Below are 25,758 nucleotides of genomic sequence, written 5' to 3'. Positions count from 1 at the left end.
ATTCACAGATTTCAAGACGCGAACACATCAAAGTAGCTGATTAGGGTTTGGCCACGTTCAAAAGCAGGATAACAGGGGAAGTGTGTGTGGCACACCACTGTACATGGCACCCGAGGTACATGAAGGCAAAGCCTACGATTCAAAGGCGGACACGTACAGCTTCGGGTTAATCCTGAGGGAAATGTGGTTTGGTAAAAAGGCGTCTATCGATCGCAGCTCTCTGAGTCCAAATGGAGTGTCTCGACGATTTCACCGCGAAGGGTGCAACACTCCACCGGACGGGTGAGTCTTGTTGATGGTGTCTTGTTGGGATTTTAATCCTTTTGTGAGGCGAACGTCAGTGGAAGCTAGAAACATTATTAAGGAAATTAAACACGATTACTTGAAGTAGACCAAAGACCATTTTTCTTTATTTATTTTATTATTTTCCCATACAAAGAAATTACAAGCAGAACGCAATAAAATAAATTCAATTAAGTTACAAAGAGAAAGCGCAGAGTTGCGCGTGGATAAGTTCAAGGGTGCATTGATGGGGGAGTGAGAATAATAGCTTGCAATCGGTGAACGTGGTGTAACAATATTGGAGAGAGAAATTATGTGATTGCTGTTCATTATTTAGGGTGTTCAGGATCTTAGTAGGATCACTAGTACTGATTTTCACTAGCGAAGCAAAGCACAGACACAAGCGCAAGCACAAGAATGCCTATTTCACCGAACGGCCCCGACGCAAGCATAAGCACAAGTGAAAGTACAACTAAGCACAAGGATCAAAATTTTTCTTTTCTTGTGCTTGCGTCGCGTTAGTTTTTACTTAACATAAAGCTCTTATGCTTGCACCTGTGCTTGCGTCGCAAGTGAAAACCAGGCTTAAATTAAGTAAAGTTAGTAACCTTTATTAACGTGGTCACATACACTTGATAGCTCAGTACAGATTATAAATGTCGCTGGTTTGCAGGTATTGCCACAAAAAATAAAAATAAAATGCGTTGAAAAGAAAAACTAAGCCCTAAGATATCAAATGAAAATCTACAAAACTATGTACAGATAATAATAAATAGTAAAAGATGATATGTGATTACAATTGTGTTACGTCAATAAACCACTGGAATAATGAATCGTATTTCGTGTGACATTCATCTCCCTGTTCCCCATGTAATCTCTGACGATTGCTCACTTTATAAACTTTATAAAATAAAGAGTAATTATTAGCGATGCAATCACAGGTAGCCCAAGCACTATGAGCGTTTATAAGACCTTTGTAAAGTGACATTGTAATTTGAGTGTCACGTTGAGTTAAGCAATGGCGAAGATTAGAGCAGTTTCCAGTTGAGTGTCGTAAAACCAAAACAAAATTAATCACTCTGGCCAATCGCAACACAACTTGAAGCAAATACATGTAACCGGCGCCAAACGCGGGAAAACACGTGTGGACAAAACACGATTGGTTTTGGTTTGGATTCCCATTGGTCGAGAAAGTGGCGCGAGTTTTGTTAACCTATCACGGAGCGTAGTAATGCAAAACCAAAGCAAACGCGAAATTACTTTGGACACTCAATTGAAAACCGCTCTAATATGACTAAAGGTGATTTAGACAAGGTTAACCTCGAGACAAGGATTGCTGGCCAGCGGTCGCACCCTAGGAAGGCAGGCTTTCTGCGGGGTGGCCACTGAGTCGTCAGGGACATTTACATGTGCTTGCTATTTGCATTGCTTGCATTGCTTGGCTCATCATTGCGGATCAGTTCGCTTTTTAAGGCTTTAGCAGCTGTCGGATTGCTTCGCTATCTCCGCCCACCCGTGTGTTAGGTAAGTATGGGGTTTGGTAAGAATTCCATTGAAAATTTCAGTGTAACGGTGTCGGGTGGCTGACGCTCGCGTGGTTGCCATGGTTACCTTCTGTGCAGCGCTGCCTTTTGCTTGCCAGGCTCTTCTACCCTTAAGACACCTCATCTTTTGTCGATAAGTTTAAACAAGAGAAAAGACGGGAAACCCCAGTACAGCCCTTGAGAAATGTGAACCTCACTTTTGGACGTCGTGAAAACGGAAATCTGTTTCCCGACGCCTGCAAACGTATCTAGGCACCACTCAGGAAAGTCATACTGAATATTCAACAGCAGCCATTACACAATGCGACGTTGGCACGATGATTTCCTGTGACGTCACACTGACCGTTTGCGGACGTCTCGGGAAACCGACTTCCGTTTAGGCCAAATCACTGGGCTTATTAATTCAATTCAGTTTCATTCAATTTTATTCACACTTATTGCAACGAAATAAAATATAATTTATGGTAAGAAAAAAAATTAAACGTGCAAAGCAATTTATTTAGTGATTTTACATTCTACGGAAGAAGTGCGTAGTGGCCAAAGGAGCAAGGCTTTCGTGTTGGCCACTACCTCTGTTTATTAATTGACGAACACTTTTAATGGACAAAGCATGTAGATGAAAAAAGTAAGACAATATCTTCAGCTATAGGCGCCCTTAAACGCATAAGACCATTCATTTTCCGAAAGCTCGGCTCTCCAAATCTACCAAGGATTAATTTTAACCCACCTTGACTATTGTAGCTCCGTTTGGGGTGAACTAAACGTTACCTTGAGTGATAAACTCCAAAAACTCCAAAATAGGGCTGTTAGGGTCATTACCAGATCCAGTTACGACACAAGTACCAGTTTCCTCCTAAAGAGGATCCACTGGGACAATCTCTCCACGCGCCAAAAGAAGTTGAAGACAACGTTAATGCTTAAAACAATTAAAGGGCTTTCCCCGATATGAAGAAGCAAAGACTTAGAAAAACATTTGACTATAAAAAATTGCGATAAAACGTTTCGTAAAAACATTATAAAAAGGTTAAAAAACACGACGTTTCGATGTACATTACATCATTATCAAGTGAAATTAAAAATGCAAGATTGCGGCTATAAATACAAAAATGGACAATAGATATTAATTAAAATAGTAGCATTGAAGAATGCTACCGGTTAAACAAAAAGTTTCGCACGTATAGAGTCCGTTTGAGTGTTCAAGCAAGGCTTAAGTTTCTTGATGTACAGCATTTCAAATACCAAACAATCAAATTTGCTCTGACACTTTCTCAAGATGTTAAAATGGCCCTGATTCAATAGGTGTTTGCTCCCGTGAGCTTCAAGAAAATGTTTGCCAATTGCCGAGTTCTTGTGCTCAGCAACGCGTTGAAAAAGGTGTCTGGCTGTATAGCCGACATAATCTGCATCGCACAGATCACATGCAAAATAGTAAACAACGCATTGCTGATTCACAATCGACGGCTTAACTTCCCTAGGCTTAAGATCATGTTCTAATTTCCTACTAACAAAAACTGGCTGCAATATGGGGCCAATCTTATTACTTACTTTCCCCGATATACTTACAAAATTTGTTTAGCATCTGCAGCACATCGTATAATCTAAGGGATTCCGAGATCAAACTACACTTGCCAAAGCCACGCACGAACGATCGCAAGCGTAGCTTTGGCTATAGCGGGGCGCTATTATGGAACAGTCTACCCGTCAATTTACGAAAAATAGACTCTCTTGGTCGCTTTAAAAGGGAAATTGATCGACTTTACAAAAAAAATAATAATAAAATATATAAAAGACCAAATATTGTACAATGTACGAGTAAAGAAAAAGGAAAAAGATAAAAATAAAACACAAAATAGAACTAGATTGAGTAAATGCGTATTAGTGTCAATAATAATAAAAGTGATGTGATTTATTTGTGATCAGTGAGCTCTCCTTTTCAAAGGTGAAATTGTTAATAAATTTGGAGAGTTGCTTTAGACGATTTTTAAACGTAGTGACATTATCGTAGTCTTTAACGCTGCTAGGAATTGAGTTCCAGATCATAGTTCCTCTGTGTCGAAGAGAAAGTCTGCCTATTTCCTTTTTGGGTCTGTCCAGTACCAGTTGTTTGGATCTTCGAGAGTCATACTTTATCGCTTTCACAGAAAACAATTCAGTTATTTGTGTTGGGCCAGGTGGAGTTTACCATTGCCTTAACTCAACGTGACACTCAATTTACAACCCCACGTTACAAAGGTCTTTTAAACGCTCATAGAGTTTGGGCATGAGCCCATTACCTAGTTTTGGGCTAACTGTGATGCAATGTAAACCAACCTAAAATTCCATCTACAATTTACGTACGCTTCTCTTATTTTACTATTTTTACCGCTATTGGTGATAGCAATTACACTTCAAAAAGATTTCGATTAGGAGCTTACTTGTAATGAAAAACTAATAAGACTTTTCGACGGAACAAAGTAGTCTAAACACTAACTGCTTGTCACGGCTGTTAGACTTTCTAAAAGTCCTTTCCTTTCTCTTTCCTCGACTAGTCAGCAAGGCTAAGTGTTTTTCACGGTGATTGCCATAACCCAGCTGGGATAAAAATTGTGTCTCCAGAAATGAACCCTGTAACCTCAAAAACTTCAAACATAGGTCATGCACGCTTTGCGTGCCTTTGTTAGTACTAAATATATAAAAAAATTTGTGCCTCGCGGCAAATAGCTGCGAATTTTGTTCGTGATTCCTGGCAACTCGATATCTTCAAACGGAAACCCGAAATTGATTTTTCGCACTAGAGAGGTTGAGAATCGCGCTCACGGCAAACGTGGGATTCGCGTTGATGTTTCCTTGAAAAACTTACCACACAGATTTTTTTTTTTTAATCTGAGAACAGGTTCTTGCCATATTTATTTCCAGAAAAGAAATAGCGTTCAGAATTGTTTTGCACTATACACAGATGAGAATAGTGCAAAACAATTCTGAACGCTATTTCTATTCTGGAAATAAATATGGCAAGAATCTGTTCTCAGATATCATGGCATGATCAAAATACGTTACTTCTCCCAAACTGGACTCTGGTTTTGCACCAATTACACGGTCACGAAAGGAGACTGGTACTCGCTCACGTGCTAATTTTTGTCACGTGAGCCCATTCGCCAGTGTCTTCCATGGTTCCTGCACTCTTCCTGCCGAGTTCACGCCGTTCAGGGATTAGGCAAACGTTTAGTTTTTCTTTCGTCAGTGGAGTTGTGACCGTGTGTTAGGTAAGTTTTCAATAAACCACTCACCAGTATTGACCGCGGGGCTGTTGGGTTCACGTGGGTCGGCGCGCGACGGACATCTTGTTGGCTTCGAAGCTGATAAGTTCTATAGCGGGAATTTTGAAATGACTTTGATGATTTTTGTGGGGCTGCTAGTTTGCGATAAGGTATGTGCAATTGGTTTTCACAGACGTATTTGTATGTTATGTTTTCTTAAGGCATGAAGAGTTTTGGGAGAATTCGAGCCAGATTAACGAGTCGAATGGCGCGGAAATCGCTCTTCAATTGGTTTGTAATGACTCAAAACTGCACGAAAACAAATTTTAACCCAACGTTTGAATAGGCAACAACAGCAAGATAATGTTTTATTTACTTTATTCGGTAATTTGACTTTATTCAAAATACTATTTTACAAGGCTAACAAGTTTAAAAAAATTAAGAAACCAAACGTTTTCGCCTAATCAAGTCATCTTCGTCATAAAGAGATGACTGAAGATGACTTGACTAGTCGAATACGTTTGGTTTCTTAATTTTTTAACTTTTTAGCCTTGTAAAATAGTATTTTAAATCTCAAGCGAATATTGTGGACATCTCTGACTTTATTTGTATCTCAAATTACCAGTGTTACAAATTCCATACAAACTCCTCACCCCCAACAACCTTGTTCCCTCCCTCAAGAATGGACCCTGGTAGTCTCTGGTCACGTGACACCAAAAATCTGGGCGCTGGACAAAATTTGTTGTTACGGAGGAGTAGTAAAGTATACATGTACAGGTATCACTTTCTGAGAAAGGACTGAGAAGCCAGTTGTGAACTGTGTTAACACCAAACACTCCACACCACAAATTATGCACCTTCGACCTGGAAGAGGTTCACGTTTCTTTCTCTCAGTAGAGTGTTGTGAATCCACAAGAATTATTTTTAATAATTTTCGGGACACCAGAGGGAAGCCAACAGATGATGGGAGATGCTCAAGTCAAAACCCAAACATGCCCAGTGATTAGAGCAAAAGTATTACTACATGTAGCTTTACGCCCTTTAAATGGAGTGAAATGGGAAAGAAGATCAATTTTAGTATAATTTGCTGAATGGAACATCAAGAATGTTTGGCAATAGAATGTACACTGTAAGCAGGCAACATGTTTGTACACTGAAAAAGCTGTGCGAGATGTATAGAGGTACTTTTTGTTTTTTATTCTCTATGTCCCTGACATTAAGTAGTAAGAAAAGGGATTTCTCAGGGGATGGGGGTGGGGAAGTAAAACATTGTTTCACACTACTGTTTCCTTCCATGCAGATATCACGCTCAGAATGGCTCAATTTGGAAACAGCAGCAACGTTGGAATAAAAGTCTATTAAGAAGGTGGGATATTATAATAAGCTTCTTGTTTGCAGAGTGATTGGCATCAAATTTTTTCTCAGATATATTAATTTTATATGATCAACTGTTACCAGATTTTACTTCACAAGAATGTAACTTATAATTTTTCTAATTAGCCACGAGGAAATAAAGGTTGTTGTTAAAAGTTTTAGCCAGAGTTTATACATGTAATTTCATTCCTGTGCACATTGTAATGCAAACATGGCCAGTGCATTTTAATGCCTACAAAAATTTCACACATTGTCTATGTTACTTTGAAATTGCAAGGTCATAATAATGTATCTACATTACTTAAGAATATTTTATTTATAGATTTTCTCTGTCTCGGATTTCAGTTGCAAGTTTTATTCACAAGTCAACGGACAGCAAAAGTATCAGTAAACAGGTGGACTGGACTGCGGACAGAGGACTGCACAAGTCAGTTGGCCCTAAGGTTTAATTCTTGAAAACTTTAGTCTGCATACTTAAAATTCATGGTTCAGTTGTTCAAAACTGGGATTAAAAGTTAATCCAGATTATGGTTTTGGTTTCACTTGCCAAAAGAGGGTCACAAAGAAGTATTTCAAAATAAAAAAAAAATAGGCATTGTGCAATTCCCAATGTTTCAGTTTACGATAAACCACGGATTTCAAAAATGAAACACAGGAAATTTTAAATCCTGAATTGAAAATTAGTGCTTTTTCTGGATTAGCATGATCCCGCTTTGAACACTCAGGCCATGGTCTCTTCTTTTTAAGAAGGTCTGATTGACAGTGCTTGTGCTCAATTCTTTGACTTCATGTAAAATTCAAGATCCACCTTGTACAGCATAACAAACAGCACCAAAGGAAAGTACTGCTCAGTAGCTTTCATTTGAATGGTCACACTAAAGGATTTCATCAACGGACTTAAAATTAGAGCCACCGCATACGGCATAACAAACAACACCAAAGGAAAATACTGCTCGGTGTCGGTATTTGAATGGTCACACCATAGCTTTCTATCCAAAGACTGAAACATAGGAACCACCATGACAAAGTACTGCTCAGTAGCTTTCATTTGAATGGTCACACGATAGGATTTCATCCACAGACTCAAAAGTTAGAACCACCTTTTACGGCATAATACGTATTGTCACAGGAAAGTATTGCTCAGTTGCTTTCATTTGAAATTTTGGTCACACAGCTTTGGCATTTGATCAACAGATAGAAGACTAAGAACCACCTTTTGTAGCACAATAATTATCACCACAGGAAAGTACTGCTCAGTAGCTTTGATTTAAATGGTCACACTCTAGGATTTCTTCCACTGACTCAACAGTTTGAGCCACCTTGCGCAGCATAAAAGACAGCACCACACGAAACTATTGCTCGGTAGCTTGGATTTCAATGGTCCTGCTCGACGATTTCATCCACAGACTCTAAAGTTAGAACCGCTTTGAACAGCATAATAAATAGCACCACAGGAAAGTACTGCTCAGTAGCTTTCATTTGAATGGATTGGTCACACTTTAGAAATCCTTCCACAGACTCAAAAGTTAGAACCACCTTGTACAGTATAATAAATGGCACCATAGGAAAATACTGCTCAGTAGCTTTCATTTTTCGGCATATTTCAGTCACGTGCACCTCAAGAGTTCATCCTCAGACTTAAAGGTGCAACTGTATGTCATGACAGATAGGTTCAATCCAGGAGTGAAAGGGCAATGCAGCATTAAGACAAATATCACATGATGAGTATTATCATTATTGGAACAGGGAAACATAATCATTTCTTAGCTATCGGGGAAAAAGTGAGTCCTTTCTCAGATAATCACTTGAGCCCAATCAGACCTTTTTATAAGAAGATAATTTTTAGTAGATGTAATGCTATTCATAATTACCCTGATGCCTTTTATTTTCGCAATGGTTTTAAATTTTTGCTAATTTTGCAATGAGTAAGAAGTTTGTGATAAGCTGAACTGTTGATCATTGATGACAGGCAAATGGCAGAAAAGAGGAAAACATAGGGACAGTGCCAAGGAAAAACAAAAAATTATGTCTATCATCAAAATCGAGAGCAAGACTGCACTGAAACAATAGTGAGCTTATGCAACAGGACGGCTGAGGGAAGGGGACGGTGAAGTATCGTCGTGTGACCAACATGGCATCTTAGTACCTTCACATTTTAGCCAATTTGCGACTAAAACTGGTGTTCTCTCATCTGTGACAATGTGAAAACCACGAGTGGTAGGAATGTTGCAATATAGAGTCATGAAAATTTGGCTGTGACATTGGTCACACAAGGACAATTTGCTGTCCCACCATATCAGCCATCCTGTTGTGTAAACTAGCTAATGACAGGTAACAGATGACTGATTAACTACAAACAAGAACAAACTAGTATGATAAAGTGTGAGAGAAACAACTGATAAACCTTGGAACATAAGAAATAGGACGGGAAAAAGACAGCAGAAAAAAAATAGCAAAATAACAGAGAAACAGTACTTGCATATCAGAGGCAAAAACAATAAGGAAAAGAAAACTAAAGACAAACAGAAAAAGACGAAGATGGAAAAGATGATCATAGAGTCATGAGATAAACGTGAAAAAGAACATTGAACTAAACTACAAAGAAATTTGAGAAATAAGACGAAAACTTTAGAGTTCCAAGAACAACAGGTGATAAAACAAAATTGGCCCAAGAAAAACTGAACAGAAAAGGAAAACAAAACAAAATCTATATTCTTAAGAGAAAAACTGAAAAACAAGAACAGATTTAGAGCAATGAAAGAAACAGCATGACACAGGGAAAGAAGAAAGAAATATGCATACAAAGGGAGAGAACACTAAAATATACTGAGAACAAAACAGAACAAAACATGACAGAAAAATTAAATTAAGAGACACATTTCGAGAGACAATAGCAGAACTAAACTACAAAGAAATTTGAGAAATAAGACGAAAACTTTAGAGTTCCAAGAACAACAGGTGATAAAACAAAATTGGCCCAAGAAAAACTGAACAGAAAAGGAAAACAAAACAAAATCTATATTCTTAAGAGAAAAACTGAAAAACAAGAACAGATTTAGAGCAATGAAAGAAACAGCATGACACAGGGAAAGAAGAAAGAAATATGCATACAAAGGGAGAGAACACTAAAATATACTGAGAACAAAACAGAACAAAACATGACAGAAAAATTAAATTAAGAGAGACGTTTCAAGAGACAATAGCAGAACATGCCAAGAAGAGAGTGTAAACCTCTAGAGAAATGACAGAAAAACAAGAAAAGGAGAGCAAAAGAGATGTGACACTTGGAAACAAAAGGAAAACAAACAAGAAAAAAAAGGAAAGCAACATTTTGAAGTTAAAACAATACTTGCAACATGTTTAGCCTTTGTGAAAGGCATAATCATGAAGGGGGAGAGGGAAAGAGGGTAGCGCCTGAGAAAAAGTGTAAGAAAAAAGTCCCTCCCCCCCTCTATTTTTCTCTCACTCTTTCTCCCTCCCCCTCCTCCGATTTTTGTCTACCACGCAGGCTACAACAAGTTTGGAAAATAGATAGCAAAACTGACCACAAAGGGAAAACTTTAGAAAAACAAAACAAACATGACAGAAACAAAAACAAAAGGAAAGCATTATGAAATCACGCAGTGGAACAACAGTTAAGAAACAATGAAGTGAAAGAAATATTTTCAACATGGTAGAAAAGTAGATTGCAAAACTGACAAAAGTGACAGGAAAGATTACAGCAAAATAGAAGAGGGAGAGGACACTTCTAATTAAAATGAAACAAGAACAAAACGTAGCAAAATAATTAGAGCAAAACTAACAAACATAACAAAACAACTGACGAAGACAAAGCTGACGAGAAAGAAGGGCGACTGATGACAGTACAGATAATACCATGCGGCTGAAAATGATAAGAAAAACAACAGTAGAACAACAGAAAAAAATTAACAAAAATTAGGCAGAAATTTGGGAACCAAGCTGTAGAGAAGAACAAAAGATGACCCTTGAAAAGAACAGGAGGAATGCTATAGAGAAATAAGGCAAACACAACAATTAACACAAGAGGAAAACTTTCAACATTTCAAGGGCAAAAGTAGCAAAACTTAATTGTGAGATTTTAGACAAATTTCAAACAAAAGATATGATCAAAGTAGAATAGGAATGAGCTATATGTGGACAAAACCACTGAGAAGCGAGACATGAATGAAATGAATAACTTCGATAAAAAGCGACTGAGGAAATGACGAGGCTAGCATTTATGACAGAGACCGTGACTATTGGGAAGCAAGGCAACATTAGGACAGAACGATGAGACAAACCTGAAAATCATGAAAACTTTGACAGAAGAAAGCTGACCGTTTGCATAAAGAGTAAAGATACCCCTAACTTTTTAATGTTGTGGACATTTTCTTTACACCTTTCAGTATAGGGGAAAGGGAGGGTCAGCATTGACGTGAAGTTTTTGCTAAGAGAGTGTATTGTCTAGGAAAGCCTCTAATTTTACATGTAGTAGGTGTATCAAACATTTTGCAACTGGTTGTAGCAAAACTAATGGTAACAGATACGTGAAGAACACAGACATGCTGGAAAAAATGACGATGAAACAGAACAAATCATGACAGAATCGATCAAGAAGAGCAAATTTACAGACTGAGAAAAGAAGACAAACAGCCAGACTAAAAAATAACTTGACAGCTATAGAGCATGAAATGTGCAAGTATAGCAGTTTGCTAGCAATACAAATAAAAGTTTTGCATTCTACATTTATTACATTCAGCAATAGTAGACATTCACACAGTTCCATTTTGGCTTAATGATCCTTCCTTCATTTTCTTAATTTCATGTGCATCACTCAAACAAATAATTGTGACCACTGCAAAAAATAAAACAAAAAAAAAGGCATCAGGGTTATTATATTTTAATGATGTTGGATTGAAGTCTTAATAGCTTATGAGACAAGACCCAGTTGTGGTGTGGGTAGTTGTAATCCAATCTATGTTTGTCCAAAGTGCCAAAAAAGGTCTATTAGTTTTTGCTTACTTTAATTGGGGGGGGGGGGGGGGAGGGAGAGGGGGAAGGGGTTATGGGTTATTTAAAGGAGGATGCTTAATTGAGGAACAATGGTATTCATAAGAAACTTATATCATTCACCTTGCAGTCTTGTCACCTGTGTTTAAAGCTTTGATCCGACATCACAAATTAAACAAAAGGGAATTAAGCAATGACAAAGGTAATGCAAACGCCAGGAAACAATAGAACCAATGGGCAAGAATATTTTAAAATCACTTTGTACATGTGCAGTAAATTTTGATACATTTCTTTCCCGTCAAATACAAAACTGACCAAAGTGAAATGAGCAAATTCAAGATTTTGTGTAAAATGTGAGCATATGACGGTGAATTTGTCATGATTCTTTTTCTTTCTCTTGGACACTGTTCCTATTAATTCAGTTCCTTGAAAGAGTTGAAATTACTTTGAATTAGTAACAAAATGTACATTGTTCATTGATGTTTCCTTTGCTGTTGCCGTTGTGATTGCTTAAGATCCTTAATAATTTTATAAGTATGGGGCCCAGTTAATTAAAGCAGATTAGCATTTCTCCAGGATTGAATTTAAACAAATTGGCAAAGTTTTATTTCTTTCAAGTTTTTCAAAACTTTTCATGGTTAAGTTTTTTGGTGACATACCAACATTACCTAAAGTTAATAACATATCTTTTATAGATTTAATTTTGAGAGACTGGATTTTAACTTGGCTTTAATTCCTGGATAAGCTTAATTGTGCTTCATTGACTGAGCTCTGAAGGTGGCTGGTATCGGCTTGTAGCACTTTCCAGCACTTGTACTTTAATTGATTAATACTCCAACTTTTTATCAGTTGTTACAATGATAATGGTATCAAACAAATGTCTTATCATTGGTGAATAAGTTATTGTCATTTCTTGACATAATGGGTTACCATAGCAACAGTGTATCCTTTTAAAAACACCCCTTATTTTAATGTAAGTGGATATAACTAAAAAGCAATCACAGCCACCCCCATTTCTTATTATGGAACTATGATCAGCATGTTAAGGTACAACATTTTGCAAGGTTTGGAAGAAACATATAAAGGGGTTACGAGCCACCTTGAATTTCAAAAAATTAAGGTAGCACTTTACTCTTTCTTTTAATTTTTTAAACTTCTCAAGAGATCTGAACATGCTGATCATAGTTCCATAATAAAAAAATGGGAGTCGTTTTGATCGTTTTTGAGTTACAACCACTTAAAACTAAAATTAGGGGTGTTTTAACAATTTCTGTTGCTGTGGTAACCTATTATGTAAAGAGAACTACCATTACTTATTTAACAATGATTTGGCATTTCTTTTATACCATTATTATTGTATCAATTGATAAAGAGTGGTTGTATTGATCGGTCAAAGTATAAGTACTGGAAAGTGTCGGAAACCAGTGCCAGCCACCTTCAATATTTTTATCTTTGCCCCAAGAAAGCGCGTTTCTCAGAGTTTTCTGTTTAAGATATCGAATACTTTTTGGAGTAAAAATCGTAGAAAAAGAGAAGCTTAATTGTACTGATTTAACCTTTTAGAATTAAAACAGAGAGAAATGTAAGTAGTTGTCAGAAGTAGCAAAAAGACGAGTCAAAAATATATTAAGTCTTTTGGCGGGAAAAAAGTTTTCGCTTTTATATGGGATGAAGCAAAAACGCGGTTTTAAAGGGGGCTTGATAACTAGTCATTTTGTAGGCTATTTCTTTTACACATTTTTGCCTTTCCTGAGAAAAAAAGCGCTGTGCTTTTGATGGGGGTGTTCTAGTATGGAGTCAAAAAAAAAACTAAGTCTTTTGGCGGGAAAATCCGTGCAGGTTTTACACGGATTTAGCCCTTCAAAAGCTAAGTTTTATTTTGATTTTGTGCTAGACCCCGTGTTAAAAGCGCAGGACTTTTTTTCTTCTCGGCAACCTCTCCTAGGCAAAAAAAAGTAAAAGAGATAGCCTACAAAATGACTAGTTACCAGGCCCCCTTTAAAAGCGCGAGTTTTTTTTTTTTTTTTCATTTATTATTATAATGAATGCAAGAGAAATAAAGTTGAACAACAAAATAGTCAAGTTTTAAATTGTTTATTGACTTATTGATATTAATTACAAGTTGTTGTAACTAATTTACTATTTAAGTAATTGCTAGTTAATCAAAAAGTAGTAAAATATATAAGCCAGATGATGAAAGCAAATAAACTGCTTTGGTTGACAAAAATATTGTGTGAAACGAATTACTGAAGTCAAAAACTAAGTCTTTTTGCTTTGAAATATTAGCGAAAAACAAGCGTAAATGTTAACTTTAGGTTCACAAAAAGTGTTCAAATTTTCGTAGAGTCAAATTGCGCAGTTTAGGCAATTTTTCAGCCGTTTCGAAGTAGATTGAAAGCATGGCGTGAAATACAATATTTGTATAGAAATCAAGTGTTCACAAAAAATTCTGAATTTGCCAATTGCCAAACACTGTATTTCACGAAATGTTTTGGCCAGTTTCGAAACGACGGAAAGATTACTAACAAGTCTGACTAAAAAACGTCTGAGCAACCAAAACAGTAGCGAAATTGAAAAATATGAGTGCACGATACAAGACTTATTTTTTTCTGTGTATACGTGACATGTCTGGATTAGCTGACTAGAAATAGTCCGTTCCTTTAAAAAACATGAGTGTAATTTCATTCAAGCATTCGTTGGAATTTAAGATATGAAATTCTGGTCACACGAAAAGACAATTGTTTGATCTAAAATTCACCGAGAGATAAATCAGGCGGGTCCCGGTTGTTCAAAGATCGGATAACTTTATCCAGTGGATTCTAATCTAACCAGTAGATAAAACATATTGGTTGGAATACATGTTATCAGCTGGACAGGATTCATCCAGTGAATAAAGATACCCGCTCTTTGAACAACCGGGGCCTGTGCCGTGAAATTTTGCATCGTGCACTCATAAGAGAATCGTGAATGTTTTGTTCAAGTAAAACAAGAAGTTCCACTATAAAAGGCATCTCACATTTTAAAATTCAAAGACTTGTTCAGTTCCAATTGTCGTGAAATCTGATTGTTTTTGGAGGACACTTGTTAAAATATTCTATATTTTGTTCGAATGTTTGTTGGAATTTGTCATCGACCCTTGGGTTTTTTGTTTATTTGTTTGTTTTTAATTCTAGAATTCAAAGACTTGTTCAGTTCCAATTGTCATCCGAAATCTAATGTTTTACAGTTTAAGATTATTTTTGGTAGACACTTGCCGACGTCTTGTGTTTGAATGTTTGTCGGAATTCGTTATCAACCCTAGGTGTTTTTTTTAAATCCTAGAATTCAAACATTTGTTCAGTTCCAATCAGAAATCTAATGTTTCTAGGTCAGTAAAATCATGTTTAAGATTATTTTTGGTTGACGCTTGCAAAAATCGCGTATTTTGTTTGAATGTTTGTTGGAATTCGTTATCGGCCCTAGGTTTTTTTTTTTTAATTCTAGAATTCAAACACTTGTTCAGTTCCAGTTGTGATCAGAAATCTAATGTTTCTAGGTCAGTAAAGTTATGTTTAAGATTATTTTTGGTGGACACTTGCCGGGCTCTTGTATTTTGTTTGAATGTTTGTTGGAATTTGTTATCGACCCTAGGTGTTTTTTTTTAATTAGAGGTAATTCGAGCAACTTTTATAATGGAACGTTCTTTTTAGTACAAGAGCTCGCTAAAACAGTACATTTTCTACCTTGAAATGTACCCAAAAAGTTCATCGATGTTCAGTCTTTCTCTTGTCCTGCTTGCTTGTATATACTTTCCAGCGTGCGGAGGCGATTTGTTCTTCACTCTTGTGTTTCAGTCCGACTTGAGATTGACAGCTAAAAGAAAAGGAACTTGACATTAATTTCTTGTAACGTCACAACAGCATCTATAATGAACTTAATTATTGATTTTGGAAAAGCATGTAATACGCGTACCTTGATAACTATTATCGCAAAATGAATTGTGTAATTACTTGCAATTTCTTCAATCAAAAACATTTAAACCATTTTTTAGTGTCAAATAAATTATGGTCGCCTTTGAAAAAAAGTACGGAAAAAGTACAGTTTCTATACTGCTATAAATTTACGGAAATTTTCAGTTGAAATTTCTTTGTGATGAATACCGGAATAACTGGACAAGGCTATTTGCGGAGGAAGCTCATTGATATTCCAGTTTTATTACTCGGCAAACTACTACATTTAATTTGAAATACTGAGTATTCTTGAATGTGAAATGAAATGAAACCGAAATGTTTCGCTGAACGTTTGTCGTAAAAATTATCCGTCGATGGATTTTTTTGCGTGAATGTTGTTTTTCCACTCGTACATTTTACATAATTTACACGCACGCACGACCTATGTTGTCATTGGTTACGAAAGCAAAGGCGACGCGAACTAATTAATAAAACATGAGGCTGAGAACCTATTTCTAGTCAATTTTGACCATTCTTTTCCAAGCAATTCTGAGGTGGTCTTGTGGTAAAAGTTCACGCCTTGAATAGAAGAACGACGGCCTTATCTCTGCCGTCGTTATTTAAAGTAGCTTCGGAGGGGCTTGGTTCAAGCAAGCAATTTTCCTTTTTTTATTTTCTTCCTTTTAGCAAATTTCTGAGCCAGAATCCACGTTCAATGTACAATGTTTTTTACATTACTTGCAAAAAATTTCGTACATTAAAATTTCGGACGTTTAATTTTCGGACACTTTTTCCCTCATTTCGGACAAAAATTTCGGACACTGCACTGAAACATGCTTAAAGTAAATTTACGACTAAAAAAATGAATAGGACTGAAATAAAATCTGTGAAAATGATAGTTTTACTGTACCTTCAAGGTTTTACAGCCGGATACACCAACGAGAAAATAATGGAATTTATCTATGTTTTTGTTTTTCATAAAAGAAACAAATATTTTCCTTTCCAGTGATAAAAAGAACGAGCCGCCTAATCCAAATTCTAGCCATATCATGTATTTTGGCTTTGAATATGTGATGCCGTCGCCCAGAAACTACTTTTAAAGTTTTATACTATACTGTAAAAATTTCGGACGGTTTTATTTTCGGACACTATTTTTTGGTGCTCCCTAAATGAAAACTTTTGAGGAAAAAAATTGAAAATTTCAGTTTTAATTATATTTCATCCGATTTAAATGGATCAACGTTGTAGTGTAACAAAAATGAAAGCTTTTATTTCGTCCAAATTATCATTTTTAAAAAAGCAGGCTCTAAGACTACTCAACTGCTACAAGCCTACTGAAGGTTCCTTTCAATCAATGGTTGTATTCTGAATGTTTTGCTTTCGTTGCGATTACAATCGTCTCTTTCCCCGAAAAAATGAATCATTTCATCCAACTATGTTTTGGCACTCAAGTACATGGATATCACAAAATGGCACAATCAAAGCGAATCAAAAGATTGTCTCGAGTTCTGGAAGACTATCTCGTGTGAAATCGAATGAATCATTTTTTTAAGTTTTGTTTTAGCCCTGAAGACCTATTCCTCGTATTCTAGGTACATGTATTGGTATTCAAAGTAGGTACAATATAAAATCGTGTTCAACTCATCATACTTCTTTGATGTGGAGATCGATAATAGATGATAATGTTGCTAAATTCTTTATACATAGTCCTTTCCAAATTACCGGTAAGAAATATTTTGTCTGGCTTGTTCTAGGCTTGGAAAATCCTTATCTCAATCGTAATTGGGTCACATTTTCTGTGAGCCTTTTAAGATGTGGAGATATCAATCAGTATGCCATAAGTCACTGATTATTTGTTTTGTTGATTCGTTTCTTGTTAGGGAGGCTCGCAACAGTTTCACTGACCTTAGAGAGGATCTTTTGAAATCAAAATTTCGCATACAAGGCATGCTAAGACTTTCCTTCATACTAGACTACCTTTTCGATCTATGATCAAAGTTTATTTTTCATCGGTTTCCAAGCAACAGCCGTTACTACAGCAACGATAACGCATAGCTCTTCATTCCGCGCCCCGACTTTCAATGATGTTCATTATGTCGAAATCAAGTCAGCCCTCTTCAACGAAATCTAAGGGATTTAAACTACTCAATCTATACATCTTTTAGGCGAAGTTAGAAAATAATCTGTAAGAGCTGCTTTCAAGTAAATCAAGAATCAGTTGTTATGGGCTGATTTTGCTTATTGCGACTTTTTCGTCAATATCTCAAGAGAAATAAAACATACCACTTACTCTTTTCTTGACAAAGATCTTTTGTCATAGGAAAACATTTGAAGCGTACATTGAGCTTCTTAGTTGGCTGTGATTTTAATATAATTATGTTTGAAAATTGCTGAAGTGCAAAGCAAATCAATCAAACAGCTCGCAATTTGCATAAATCGGAATATTTCAAAAATGTCAGTTACAGATTTTTCTTAAAAATGGCGAGCCGTTAGAACAATAATAATTTTTTTTGACTGCGAGAAAGTTTTAGGCTTCAGAGGAATTTTTGGTGTTAAATAAGAAGGCTGAAACTAGGTAAAGTTTCCGCCTTTGTGGCGTAGTATGAAGAAAATTGAAGCTTGCCTTCTATGACAAATTTTGATTTAAAAAGATCTACTGTCGTGTCAGCAAAAAACTAATTCGAAAACGACAATAAGATTTTTAGTTCAAACCAGTTGTTATTTGTATCAATCCTTGACAACTGACCTACCGACTATTGAAAGCTAAGCGGACAGCAAGTTTTGACTTTTTTGTGCCAAATTAGCTGCAAAAATTAACGTGACCTTTAGCTTATCAGCCATTGTTAAGAGATTTGTAAAGTGTGCATCAGTATTAAAATTTGAGCTCTTTATGTTAAGACTGTGAAATTTTAAATAACGATGATGATTCAGTTATTATAGGGTTTTGTCCAAATAGAAAATTAGGCTATCAACTCCAAAGAAATGATTGATTAAACAAACTTTTTTTTCCATTTACGGCCAAGGCTAGGTTACCGATATGATCAATTTGACACAGAGAAAAGATTTTGGTTTCGACATTTTCACTACGATCATTATTTTGCTTCAAGTCTAAAATAAAAGAAAAAAGAAGCCGACGGAAACTGGCGCGAAATTGTCAAGTAAATACCTTAAAATATGACCTAACTAAAATTATATTCTTGGATAACGACTTAAAATGATTGAGTTAATTTAAAACTGTCGGAAAAATAGTGGCTGACATGGTTCCGATCGATTTGATTAAAACCGATTACCAATCCCCAATATCCGTCGTTTCATTGTTGATCGAAGACAATAAAACTATAGTCGAGTCTACCAAGTTTTGAATTGGTGAAATAATTAAGGGATTCAGTCAGCCACTGTTTTTGAATAAATTTATATCATTTTAAAAGTTCTTACCTTTGAACAATGTCCGTTCTTTTTTTCAAATTCCATCTTCACTTGCATTCGGTCCTTTCGTTTTCATTAATTTACTGAATGACTCTCCTGCGATTAAAAAGAAACAACTTAACGAGTTTGTAGCAAATGCTATTTATTTAAAAAATAGACGGGACAAAATATCAAGCTTAACCAAGAGTTAAATGGTGCCAGTTGGAATAACTATCACCGAAAATGCGGCTTAAAATCTCGCAAAGCGGATATAAAACCTGGAGGAAACATTTGTTTTTTTCTCGAAAAATTTCGTGGTGGCCTCAGCTCCGTTGATTTTTTCAATGCATGCAACATTCAGTTTGCTTTTTCCAACAAAGCAATAAAAACGGTAGGTCACTGACTTTGTTGTTGAGATAATTTCCTAAAACGGATCATGAAGTCTTTTTGTCGGGCTGACCTCTTGCCATAGTGACAACAGTAGTAGGTTATGTTGGAAATTAAGCCTCATTAGTGTCGAGGTAAGGTCGAGGTGTCGAGGTGCCTATGGATTAGGTGGATTAGGTGCCTAGTCAATGGCGTCACCGCATACTAATTTGGATTAGGTTTACTAATGAGCGTCACTCTTGCACAAAGGAAACAATAGATATGCCTAGGCTTGCCCGCTCTATACCCACCCTGATTGGATCTTAAGATTTATATTGTCTGTTTTGAATAAAAAGCGGTTAGATTTCGAAAGCGCTATCGTTCTTGCAATTGCTTTGCTGGGAAAACTGTTTTTCGATATTCAGACCGTCAGTTCCTTAACAACATGGCTAGCAAGTTTACTGTTGGAACCCCAAACACCCTCGGAAAAGTGTAGAATAGTGATATTGAAATAGAATATCGGAAACTTTTAGCGACCTGTTTCAAAACCCTGAACGGAACAAGAGAATTATCACAGAGAGCTTACTCCCCCGTGAGACAATTAAAAATTAGAGACGCGCGACACCCACGCTTGTGTCTGAGAAAAATAAAGACACATGACTAGAAATGGCCCGTTTGTCTCCTTTTGTCCCTTTTGGCGTGGTTTTGGCCTTTCAGGCCTGTGTTTGGCCTGGTTTTGGCCTTTCTGGTCTTCTTTTATTTATGAAAGAGAACGCTTAGTAACCCCGCCTTCATCAATTTTCTATAAAACAGGCGCGTTACTTTCTGAAGTTTAGTTTCATGGCAGAACGCGTGCGGTTCAAACCAAAGATGACGAGCACAAACTATACCTCCTACCTGCAACAAGGTGCTGGAAATTATGAAGACAGTGAAGAAAGCGATTTCTCCCAAGAAAGCGAAGTCTCTAGTCAAGGAACGGAGTCTTCCCAAGAAGAAGAAACAGAAAACTTAGAGCCGTGGTCACGCATTTTTGATGAAGCCGAGAAACGCCACAAGATCCAACTGGACGCTTTGATCAATCAATACCAAGAAAACGGAGATTCAGAAAACGTGGCTCGTAGTAAAGCCGTGAACGCTCTCGTTCCTGTTTACAGAAAAGAGCTAAGAAAAGTACTCTTAGAGAATCTACAGTGGATGCGTGCAATGAAAAAAGATCCCACCTTCAAAAAAGTGATGGAAACCCAAAAAGAGCTTAAAGACACAGAAGGATTTGATTGGCTGGAATCGACGGAACTTGCTATCGATAAGCGGAAATTCTTACTCAATCGATTGTACGAAAAGCAGCCCATTCCACAATATCAAGACTAAACCTACTATGAATGTTATGGGTTTTTTTCTTTTTTTATTTCCTGGATCTTTGTATTGTTGCATTTCAATAAAAACTGTAAACAACCCAACTTTAAGTATGTTGATTGATGACTTGAAAATAATAACAATAATCGTTAACTTGTACAAAAAATAAAAAAATCTGAAATTTGAAATACAAATTACTAAAGCAAGATCAAAACTTTGTAATTAGACACTGTTATTTGTGATGAAACTTTTAAATAAAAGATGATGATTCCAAAGTTGAGAGCTGTTGCGTGACTAGCGACGCGCGACACCCACGCGTGTGTCTGAGAAAAAATAAAGACACATAACTAGAAATGGCCCGTTTGTCTCCTTTTGTCCCTTTTGGCGTGGTTTTGGCCTTTCAGGCCTGGTTATGGCCCTCCAGGCCTGTGTTTGGCCTGGTTATGGCCTTTCTGGTCTGTGTTTGGCCCTTCTGACACTCTATATAACCTGACTATTTGCGAAAAAGATGTCATTTGTGTTCAGTCACCAAACTGTCAACATGGTTTACAAGAGAGTTTGCAGAAACTGTCCGATTCCATCGTGCAGGGCGAAGTACCTTGTCAGATTAGCTAACCATCTCGCGGATGTTCATCAGTTAGACCACATACAGCGAAGACAGTATTTACAAGAGGCGAAACTGCAACCTAAAGTTAAAGTCGTAGTTTACGAAAGTGAAGCGGATAATTCCGGAAAAAATCACTTTCACAATCCAGTACAGACACAAGAAACGGTGTACGAACTGTCAAGACATCGGAGAAATGAGGCTTCTTTTAAAGCAAAAACTAAAAGACCGACTACAAAGAACAAGGCAAACCGCAAGAAACAAAGAAAGTCGAACTCTTGGCTTCGAGGCCATAGGAAAATTGTGTAGAGACGGAAGGAATATTTATTATTCCTCGAAATAAAACGAAAAACAAAAACGGATTTGTAATAGTCAGTCAAATGATTCATTTTCATTCCTTTTCCGTTCAAATCGCTGTGTATTTGACTCTTTTTGTCATTGTTTTTTAATAAAGTTTTTAAAACGGTATCTCTTGTCTGGTTCTATTGCTAACAATTATAAGTCGCGTGTTTCCATTGATCCTTGTTAAGTTATATGAAATTGATTATAAACTAAAGGCTGGTTTCCATATGATCGCAGATCGCAATAAGGTCTGCGATCATATGGAAACCAGCCTTCATGCGTCAAGATACTCCCTTGGGGTTTTTCAGCAGAACTGAACTTATTTATATGCAACTTTAGGCTTGCGAATTACAGTCGGACCTCTATTAAGCGGCCACCCTGGGGACTTTGAAAACTGGCCGCTTGATAGAGGTTGGCCATTAAATAGAGGTATCGAATACAGCATTTTACTGACAACTGAATAATTCGGGACTTTGGAAAGTGGCCGCGTAATGGAGGGTGGCCGCTTAATAGGTGGCCGCTTAATAGAGGTCCGACTGTAGCATAATTAACTGACTAACGGTGCGTGACTTTAATAGTTTTTAATTTCCTCGAGATAGATAGGAGAAAAAAAGACACACAAAGATAGGTTTACGCATCAACGGTTTATTAGGACTCAGAAAATGAGCTTAACACTGATATAAAATCAAATTGTATGCATACGGGAAAACACAAAGCTAAAACGTGGCGTTATTGGCGTCTTTGGCGAATTTGGCGGTCGTTTCGTGTGAAATTAGCGATAAAATTAGTTTTGCAAATAATTTCAGTTTTCAAGTTACGGGCGCAAAACTGGAGAAAAAAAAATCTATAAAAAAAGACCCGTTAAATAAATAAATAAATAAATAAATAAAAAATAAAGGAGTTCGGTAACTAGCAGTACCCCAACCTTCTGCTCTTCAAGAAGTCGTGGTAACTTCTTGAAAAGGGGTAAGCTGAGATGACAGCCAGCTTCTCTCCATAGGCCGGCTTCCAGCTATAAAAAAAATGCATATTTTCCGACTGGGAAAGCCATATAGGGGTCGTAGCCGATCACCTTTCCCATCCGGAAAACAAACATATAGTATTCGCCATGACCATGTTTGAAACCTCTTTCGATGATTTCGTAATCCCCCTCAAGAGCCGTCATCCACGATTTTCGCGTCAAAAAGGCCAACGTCGCAGTTAGGTTGAAACTGCTCTTAAATTTCGAAGCACGCTGGTCGTTGACGTCTACGTGGCGGAAATTAATATGTTGCGCATGTTCCTTGGAGAGCATCATATCACATGTTTCAAAAGCTACCGCCATTATGGAGAGTAAGAATGCATTCCACTTCAGCTTTTACAGATTCTTGCCTTCCTTCCGCGACGATTTCTTCAACAACTTAACCTCATTTCATCCCCAACTTGACGCATCCCACCTCCACAGTGTCCGCTAACCACTAGACTATCAAAGCAAACGATGTAAGCCAAATATAAACTTTTGTGGGCAAAAGAACAGTGTCAATGGTAGAACTTTCGGAGATAAATTTTCCCAGCAAACGGATTGCAAGAGAAAGCGCGCTTTTATTTTAAAAACATAATAGAGTTTTGAACAAACCAATCCGCATTGACTAACAGCGGTTACGTGTATCAGCATTTCCTTTGCATGCCGCCCGAATATGAAAGTACTCAGTTAAAAAAAAAAACAAAAAACAATGGTTCTAATTTCTCATGTAAATTCGTTCAACTGGGTAAACATAATTAGCTTCAGTGCAAAAAAACCCTTTCTCGGTTTAATGCGAGAGGGAGTAAAACGCGTGAACATAGGTGTAGTGAGTATCACGCTTTAAAGAAATTTAAAGATAAAAAGACACACATGGATAGGTTTACGCATCAACGGTTTATTAGGACTCAGAAAACGATCCGATATTCTATTTCAATATCACTATTCTACACTTTTCCGAGGGTGCTTGGGGTTCCAACAGTAAACTTGCTAGCCATGTTGTTAAGGAACTGACGGTCTGAAAATCGAAAAACAGTTTTCCCAGCAAAGCAATTGCAAGAACGATAGCGCTTTCGAAATCTAACCGCTTTTTATTCAAAACAGACAATATAAATCTTAAGATCCAATCAGGGTGGGTATAGAGCGGGCAAGCCTAGGCATATCTATTGTTTCCTTTGTGCAAGAGTGACGCTCATTAGTAAACCTAATCCAAATTAGTATGCGGTGACGCCATTGACTAGGCACCTAATCCACCTAATCCATAGGCACCTCGACACCTCGACCTTACCTCGACACTAAAGGCTGGTTTCCATATGATCGCAGACCTTATTGCGATCTGCGATCATATGGAAACCAGCCTTAATGAGGCTTAATTTCCAACATAACCTACTACTGACAACAATGACGTTTAATACCATGACCCTAAAAGTAGGGAACTGCGACGGCAACGACAATGCCACAAAACAAAAGGCTTAATGAGCAAAAAAATCGCTCTGCACGTGAGTTTTTACTGAAATTTTGGTACATTTCTCTTCTGTCCTCGGCAAAATAAAAACGTGAAATCGGGCCAAACACAAGGTTTTGTGGAGAACGGAGTAAACACACGACAATTATTTTTCATGGATTTTCTAATTCTCTTTCTTAGCTTGAACGCCACTTCTGCCCGATTTGGTTCCATGGTAGTTCGCCGTTTCTGTAGAAGTTAAACGATTTGAAATAATAACGAAGCAGCACCAATTATATGCTGTTATATTTGTAGTGACGTTTTCGTTAGCGTTGCCGTCGTGCATTCATAATTAATGATCACTAGTATTGCCTAACAACAGAGTAAAAATATATTTATATTTCGCCCATGTGATCAGATACAATGGTTTGTAACCGTCTATCATTTCACAAACCCGACAAAAATGAAAAACCGTCACGAGCGTCTTTAACCTAAGCCCCAAACAAACTTGTTTGAGGATTTAATTCTCCCAACTAGTGACAGAAGAAAGATATGGAGAACGACGAGGAGAATATGCAAGTTGATATCGGACCTGAAGGTTAAACCGCAGCGGATTTATTGTATGAAGACAAAGTTCTTACCTTAATTTGCGGTAACTGCAGCTTATTTTCTCGGTTTCTGCCTTGACTCTTTACTTGCAATTTACTGAATTAGGGGGTCTGAAAATACAAATTTATATAGTTATTCATTGATTCTACAGCACAAGCTAAATGTTTATGCCATACTTCAACTCGTGAAAATATCAGTTTAACTGAGGTACTGCGCGGAAAACGACGGTAAAATTTTGTACACGAAGGAACAGTCTGTACGTAAAACTAAGAAAGTTTTAATCAATTGAGCACAATCGAAAAGTTTCAACCGACGTTTTTATTAACAAGCTGCAAGCCAACGCACGTGCTAATTCAGCAACATATCCCTTGTTTATTTGCAGCGTCCAGGTAAACCTTAAGTAATATTTGAAAAATAGGGCTTACCTTAAGCGTGTACTTCTTTCTTAGTATGCTTCAAGCCTTTGCATTTCGTCATTTGTCCTCGTTAAAGGGAATAGTCAAACCGCTCTTTCCAACGGATTTCTTACCAGCCCGAGGACAACGTGTGAAGTTAGTTATGAATATGGATTAGAAACTGAAACCAATCACTGACAACGACATTTGCCCCCGGGGGGGGGGTACTCCCCTATATAAGGTATATAGGTATGTGCCGCCCCAAAGGGTATGGTTTTTGAGCCGCTTTGGTCTGAAAACGGGTATAGATTTTGATAATTACGGTCTGAAATCGGGTCGGGCTTTTGGGGCCGGGAACATTTACGAAAGCTTACAAACATATTTTTCTTCTCAGTACGTAACTGGAACGACTAACTGATAGCGAGAAAAAGAAATAGATAAACTATGTCATTCCAGCTTACTTGCGTCAACTTCCGTTCGGCACTGATGCATAATTATCAGGTCTGAAAACGGGTATGAATTTTAAAGGTCAGGTCTGAAAACGGGTGTGGAAAATGGTATGTTTAGGTCTGAAATAGGGTCGGGATTTGAAGACCCGGGCGGCACACCCCCACCAAGAATTCCGAGGAGTACCCCCCCGGGCATTTGCCGCACCCGAACAAAGAAACATACTGCACGTGCTGGCAATGTGCGCATGCAAATAGGACAAAAAAGATTTTTAGACTTAAAAAAGATGAGAACCTTTTGCTTTGCGCGGTGAGAAATGCCGTAAAAAATATCCCGTCCACGCTTATCCGTTTCATTTCAGGGGCACCCAACGACAGTTTTCAGTCAGATCCTTTGAAACGCTATTTTAGGCTATCTG

General features: G+C 37.3%; 3 long non-coding RNA genes across 4 annotated transcripts in view; 1 reads left to right on the top strand and 2 right to left on the bottom strand.

The window, feature by feature from the left end:
• The window catches only part of LOC146449527 (uncharacterized), a 178,005-nt gene extending 163,503 nt beyond the window's left edge, over positions 1-14,502 (bottom strand). The window contains exons 1-2 of one of the 2 annotated variants that reach the window (XR_014860608.1): positions 7,650-14,502; positions 7,455-7,536 (exon numbers count right to left, since the gene is read on the bottom strand). This is a non-coding gene — a long non-coding RNA (uncharacterized LOC146449527). Of the gene's footprint in view, positions 1-7,454 lie in introns of both variants that reach the window. The other variant, XR_014860607.1, reaches the window with a different exon arrangement.
• Positions 4,995-8,148, top strand: LOC146449528 (uncharacterized). The gene is made up of 3 exons (XR_014860610.1): positions 4,995-5,232; positions 6,363-6,428; positions 6,782-8,148. It is a non-coding gene; the product is annotated as an uncharacterized LOC146449528 (long non-coding RNA).
• A 373-nt stretch (positions 14,503-14,875) lies between the features above and the next one.
• Positions 14,876-25,043, bottom strand: LOC146449526 (uncharacterized). Its single transcript, XR_014860686.1, has 4 exons — positions 24,924-25,043; positions 24,531-24,608; positions 18,811-18,897; positions 14,876-15,298 (listed from the first exon to the last, which is right to left on the bottom strand). It is a non-coding gene; the product is annotated as an uncharacterized LOC146449526 (long non-coding RNA).
• Positions 25,044-25,758: the final 715 nt, after the last annotated feature.

Source organism: Pavona decussata, unplaced genomic scaffold (assembly GCF_977016875.1).
Source record: "Pavona decussata unplaced genomic scaffold, jaPavDecu1.1 SCAFFOLD_602, whole genome shotgun sequence".
Lineage (NCBI taxonomy): Eukaryota > Metazoa > Cnidaria > Anthozoa > Scleractinia > Agariciidae > Pavona > Pavona decussata.
Note: the sequence above shows the minus strand (reverse complement) of the source record. Positions and strands in the feature narration are given on the sequence as shown.